Raw genomic sequence first — 6,925 nt, 5'->3', positions numbered from 1 at the left:
AGGTTAGTCTTCTGCCAGATTATCTAGACTTAGACAATTTTGCTCAAGACAGGGTTGTTAATGGACATTTTGCTTATGGACAGCTCTCTTCCCTGCCAGCGTCCACAAGTGATTCCTTCATTCTTCCTTCTTAATAAGTGCGATATTAAAAATGTTCTCTGTAAAGCTGAACCCTATTATCACAAGCTCTCTCCATACTGCTGGCTCAAAAGAGCACAAGACTCTTGAAAGTCCATGTATAGTTGTGAAGAAAGACTGTAATTTTATGCATAAAATATTATTTTCTGTTATGTCAAAATCAGTGTTAATTAATTATGCCTCAGAGTGGTCAAGTTTCTGGTCTTGCCAGGAACAATTTTTTCTCAGTTTGGAATCAAATATAAGCATATTTTCAAAAAAAGTGTGAGAGTGCCTGTGTGGATATGCTTGCTTTTCTGATCCATTTGTTCATTAAAAGGATTTTGTGCAAGAAGTATTTCTCACTCCATTTTCATATAAACTAGTCAAAAATGACTGTGAAGACTGGCATTTCACTCACACATGATGCAGGGGTGCTGTTCTGCCCCTTTGCAAAGCACCAGTGTGTTTGTGCACCCAGAGTAGCAAAACCGAGGTTGTTGGGTTGGATCAGCCACCAGCTAGGACTAGCATTTGTGGCTGGACCAAGATACACTACAGCGCTGGTTCCTATTGAAAACAAAGACACAGGCGCACGCTACAAGGGTGTATTATATCATCATCAGATGGTTCATATTATTCCCTGACAAAATAATGTATCAGTATTTATTATGAAAACTAACTGATTTGGTCCTGTGTCAATTTTATTTGCCATCAATACTGTTTTAGTTTTTGGTGGAACTCTGCCAACTTTTCCTGTTCTCCTTGCTCCAACCAAGCCCCTGAAAGCTGACTTTCACAGGCTGTCTGTGATTAGACAGTGGGGTCTCTGTAAGTGTGGTCTCATATGAGCAGCTGTATGTTTTTTCTGTGGAGGGAACTTGTCATTAAAGAACTGAGAAGATGAGTGGGTGGTACCTTGGACTGTTTTTCTTTTAATTTGGCCCTCGTTTACTTTAGACACTATGAAGGAGTCCGCATTAGTTGATGGTGCCCAGAATTCACTTGTACTGATGAAGGCAGCTTGACAGCTGCATAAATCACTGCTAGATACCACTAATAGATTGCTGCATACGAATTTGTAGAGGACCACCCAAGCACAGCTCGGGGGCGGCTTGCAGTCACACTAGGCTTGCACATGAGTACAGTAATGCAAATTTGCTTAACTCTTTGTTAGCACTTTGTGTAGTTTTCCTTTTAAGGAAGGTATTGTTGTTTCTTCACTGGCTCTTAGACTTATTTGCTAGACAGGTGAAGAAAGTCGCCAGTGTCCAGTGCCTCCCACCATCAATGGTTGCAGGCTTGAATTGAGTTTTATTTGTTTGTTCATGCAGGGTTACCAGCTTACTTTTTCATCTTGAATTGTACAATCTGGTGGGAGGGAGAAGGAGAGTGAAAGGGGTGGAAAAAGAGAAATGAGCTTCTAGCTCAGTGTAGGTACTTCTTGTATGCTAGAGAAAAAAGCTTGGGTAGGGCAAAGCGATCATTAAATAGCTACAGTATGCTGCCTGTCTAACAGCGAGGCATTGTATCCTGCCATCTCTAATTGAAGACACAATGGAGGTCAGGACTTGGTAACATACCCATCAAAAGAAATAATACAACAGGAGCAGGAGCTTGTTTCTAGTGGCTGTATGTGCAAATCTTGATGAGGAGTTTAGCTGCTGCATTAAAAGCTAGAAAGCTATTGATCCATTGCCACCTGACATGAGCCAAACCCTGGGAAGCATTAATCAATAGCAAGGTTATGTTATCCATCATGGGACATGGGTTTAGAAGTTGCAAAGCCTTCTGATTCTTATCAGATGCTCTGTGTCATCTGCAGGGCTTTCTAGGGCTGTTGTGTCCTGCAGCTACTGGCCCTTCGGCTTTCTGCAGTGGCAGCTGCTAATGGATTCTTGACCTTTTGTTTAATGACTGGTATCAGCAGCTTTATGGTTTCCATGTGCTTTATTAGAGAGTACTTTTCTCACTTTAAAGAAATTACAAACTTGTGCTAACAGAGTTCACTCTTCTGGCATTCCCATCTCAGCCTGCTGCAGTGCTATTATGGTAAAAAATTCCCTCTCTTTCTTCCCAGATTAACATGAATCAGAATACCAATATAACACCATCTGAAACATTTCTTCCTTATTCTCTACTTGTTACTAGAGACAGGACTATCTTAAATAGGAATTTCCATATACCACCCTCACAGCCTGATCTCTAACCTGAATGGACATACAGAGAGTCAAAACTTCATAAATGTGCATTTCTGTAATTTGCATGTAATTACCATAAGTGTGGGCAAAATTACAATTCACAGCTGGCTTTTTAGTACAGTCATTTGTATGGGCAATTGCAAAGACTGGGTGTACGGTCATGGTAACAGTAATGATATGTGTGTGTGCATGTGCACATGTCTGCATTGAGACTCTATGACCTGTCTTGTGGGAAGGAAGTCAAAATCACAAGCAAGTATTGTATAACTCTTATGAGGAGGTCAGCAAGGGAATTACTCTGCATTTCCTTTTTTTCCTCTGGTGGCCTTTCATTTCTTGCCATACCTGTTTCCGTGCTAGCATCTGGAAATTCCCTCTTTGTGTCAAGTAGTTTGATTTGACCAGCTTTTGGCATCTGAAAGTCAATTAAAATCTCCTCTGGGTCAAGCACCCTCAGCATCACAATGCCCTACCCCTAAAGTCTCAGCCTAAAGGAGGCAAGTAGTGAGGAAAGACGACAACCTGCAAGAACTGACATGCTTGTTCACACCTGTGGGAAAAAAAAGAAAGGAATTTGAGCAAACATTCACAGTTACCCAAAGCTTTTTCCTGTCTAAAAGAAGTCTTTGTTTTCCAATCAGAGACTAGCAATAATACTTTCTGACTTAAAGTCACTTGTACTTCAATACTGGATATGATAGACTAGTATGTATAACAGTATTGACCATTAACAAACAGGAGATCTGTCAATCAGGAGTTTTAATTGCAGGTAAAAACACTCCAGAAGTGTCTACTAGCAGTGAACTGAGCAGACAGACGGGCCTTCAATGTGAAGATCATTTAGCATATGTTTCTTGGCAATAGTCTAATGAGTTACATGTACCGCCAGCTATTTTTCATAATATGCCAAAACTCAACATCACACCTTGCGCAATCATGAAAGCACAAGTGGTTTTGATAAGTCTAAAAGGCCTTCAACAGTTTTAAGTATTTGCTGCATTCCCACACTCAGTTACATGTTCTGAGAAACTGGCAAATAGGTGCAGCTTACAGGGGCACTAAACAGGGTGGTAACGAATGCCATGCCAGCTCTCAGATTACATTTATTGACTTGGTACCTTTAAAGTAAAGAAAAACCTTTATTAAAAAAAAAAAAAAAGGCCTAAAACATACTCTTGTGCACATCTGGTTTGGTTTTATTTCTTTAAAATTAGATTTGTTTTCCTCCTCCACTCACAGGAAATATATTTAGGAACAATGTTCATCTTGGAATGGCATGCAGTGGTATGGCATGCTGACACTTTTTGAAATCTGTTTACTTTCTACCAGTCAACAGTTGCTAAAATGTTCCTGGAATTAACAGTGGTTTTTATCCCTTGAGTGTTTGGACCTTTGCATCCAATTATAGTACTTCTTTATACTCATGATTAACTTCCAAACTGCCTTGATGTCTGGGACACCCATTAGCAGGGGTTAAAAAAAAAAAAAAAGAGCTTGTGCCGTGAGATGCTGTGCTCTTCAAGGCTGTCTTGGTGTTTTCCTGTCTGTGGTTTCCTGGTGCTAGGCTCAGTGGGGATGGTCTGCCCCTCAAAGTGGCAATGCCAGGCTCTCCCTATGAGACACCAGGCTCCTGTGCTGGTCTTCTTCCTGCTGGTGGCTGCTGATGCTCTCATACCATTATGAGGAGGCATTTCTTGGCTTTAACTGCAAAACTGTTATGGTTTTGAGTATGCACCAAGATGGTCCAGAAGGTAATTTTACATTGTTTTGTTTCTGGCGTTTCTTGACTGATACAAAAGACCCAGAAAAACAGCAGTAAGTTTTGGGTTCTCTCTGCTGCTGCATCTGTAAAGACAATTTCGCGTCTCAGCTCTACAGCAGCTGTTCCCTGGGTTCAGGGGTTTAGTCACAATGTTCCTTGCCAGGTGTGGTGGCCTCAGTTACAAGCCAGACTCTTGGCCACACTTTGGTAGGAGCTCTCTGTCCTCCAAAGGTCACAGCAGGGCCTTGCTGGGACAGTGCTGTTGGAAAGAGACCATGAGCTACGCTTTCAAGAGACCATGGACCCAGCCAAGCAACAGGACTGCTTTCTACAGCTCCTGGGGCGGCTATTTAGCCTGGCTGAGCTTATGGCCTTGGGGTTTCACCAGTGGCCCTGCTCAGGCCCTTGCCTCTCCGTAGGTACCCTTGCCATCACTTGAGACAGCTTGCTGGGAGATCATGACCCCAGAGGACCATCAGTGCAGTGGCACAGGTGTGGGCTAATGAGAGATGGGGCAAGCACGAAACATTTTTACTCCATGTTGCTCAGGTTGCCCAACTCAGAGAAGCTTTGGCAGTTAACCCTCCCCACTAGACACCCCTAAAACAGCTTACGCAGACAAAACTGGATCTTGCTAGACATGAAGGGCAGTCAGTTACATTAACAACTGGAAGTTTGCGTAATGACTTGTGTGAATGTGAGCTGGTCTTGAAGCTGTGCAAATGCTCTAAAACCTCTGGGTGCTAGGTCTGGGCTGTGGAAAACCTGCCTCCACAAGGAGATTCGGAAAGCTACTATTCAGTCTAGAAAGGTTGTTTCAGGGCTATCCTCAACTATATGTTACTGTATACAGCATATGGCCTTTATGCCCTTTCTGAGCTGGATGGTATCAGGAAAGAATTTTTTGTCATGAAGAAGGGTGTAAGCAACAGTCAACAAATACTGAGCAGACTAATGAACACTTAAATAACTTACATGCATTCTGAGTCTTTAAAATTATTTATTATTTTGTGCTACTTCCCCAGTAACTCTTATGGATAATTCTTTGCATCCTTGTGATTTACAAACTGCTGCTATGGATTCTTCAGTATTCAAAATCTGAGATGTGTTCATCAGCATTTTTGTTTGTTTGTTTGTTTGCTTTTTGAAAGAGATCATGTGGTCACACACAATCATGTCATACAATATGTCTCTATTTGCTGGTTAGACAATGGACTTTAAATTCATGGAGTCAGTTGTGTTTACCAGTTCAAGTATCAGTGTCCACAAGCATTTCCTAATTTCCACACAGAAATTGGTGGCATCACCAGCATTCCACCAGGACAGCTCAGTAACATATCTGAGACCATCAAAGAACAATGCAGTCATTGCAGATCTAAGGTGACTTCTGATTCTTAATTTGAGGTAATGTTTCTGAAGGTTTTTGTGTTCAAGTCCTATGGCTGTGCATAGTTGCCACTGCCTGCCAGGGTGAGTGTTAGGATCCAGCTGGTTGCTTTCTGTCAAATGGCTGTTTAATGAGGCAGCCCAGCAGCTGCTCTGAGCTGCTGCATTTCCAGATGCATTGTTTTGGTGTGAGAATTACTGTGTTCCAGTAATTTAAATTATATGGTGGTCAGAAACACTACCTGAGTACTCAGAAACACTACCTCACTACTCTGTGAGTACAAAAGCAACAGCCTGATTAACTGAGCAGTAACTGGAAATTTTAAGTCAAGGCATCTTTACAAACAACCTTTGCTGGCTACAAAGGACTAGTTGCAGTCCTCTGTTGTTACCTCATGGTTCACCCTTGAAAAAGCAAGGGGGGAAACAGCAACAACTTGTCTCTGGCATCTTATTTTAGCTATCAAGAAACCAGGTAGTTTTTAATAATTTTTAAGAAGCTAATGATAAGGTAGCAAATTTTGAAAAGTGATTAACTATAGAACAGGTTGGATCCACTTAACAGCCTCTTTAATATGTACTTTTAAAAGGTTTGTTTGTAACAAAAATGAAGCTGAGAAAATTAACAACAACATGATCTGGGTAAATGCTCTTGTTTTCTTTTAATTCTTTTTGGTTTGTGTTTCTTTGTCATTAAAGCTCAGCTAATCTCTTGGATCTTGGAGCCAATTCCTACCGACAGGGTGGAAGGAATAAAAAACTCCCACTGTCTTGGTGATAAGTTATCTAAAGAAAGATCACCCATTACACAAACTTTCTCTGTTCATCCTTCTCGGATGTTTTGAGCTTTGGGGAGGATTAAAAGGAAAAAAAGATGAAGAAGAATACATGCTAAAACTTTAAAGTGTCCTTTGGGAAGGTATGTGGCTAAGTAAATTAGCCTTATTCTCCTCTCACTTACACTAATGTAACCCCAAAAGAACTACACAGAATTAAAGAGAACAGCATCAATGTAAAACCAGGACGAGGGAGAGAAAAATCAGTCCCAAGCTGCTTTTAAATACGTTGGAGTTGCACTTAAATGGCTCAGGCTTTTCACAGATTGTTTTATATGAGTGCTGCACACCGTGCAACCTGAGCCCATAGAAACACCGAAGTTGAAAGATGGAGCCAAATTCTAGAGCTAAAACTTGTGAATGCTGCAGAAGTACAGATCTGAGGTTTGCTGCTGGACCACAGTTGTATCCATGGCAGTAGCCAAGTTTCAAGGTCGAAACACACATATTTTAAGGAGGTTGCAACAATAGGAGAGAGCAAACTCTGTGGCTTGGACTTATTTCTGTTTCATATGTAGTTTTATCAGTGAACTTTCCAAAGCTTGTGCTGGTATTTCAGTTGGAGGACATTCATATAATGCTACTGAAATCACTGGAAGTTCATCAGTTAACCCAGCCTCACA

The sequence above is a fragment of the Accipiter gentilis genome, chromosome Z (assembly GCF_929443795.1).
Source record: "Accipiter gentilis chromosome Z, bAccGen1.1, whole genome shotgun sequence".
Lineage (NCBI taxonomy): Eukaryota > Metazoa > Chordata > Aves > Accipitriformes > Accipitridae > Astur > Astur gentilis.
The sequence above is the reverse complement of the archived record's forward strand: the minus strand, read 5'-3'. Positions refer to the sequence as shown.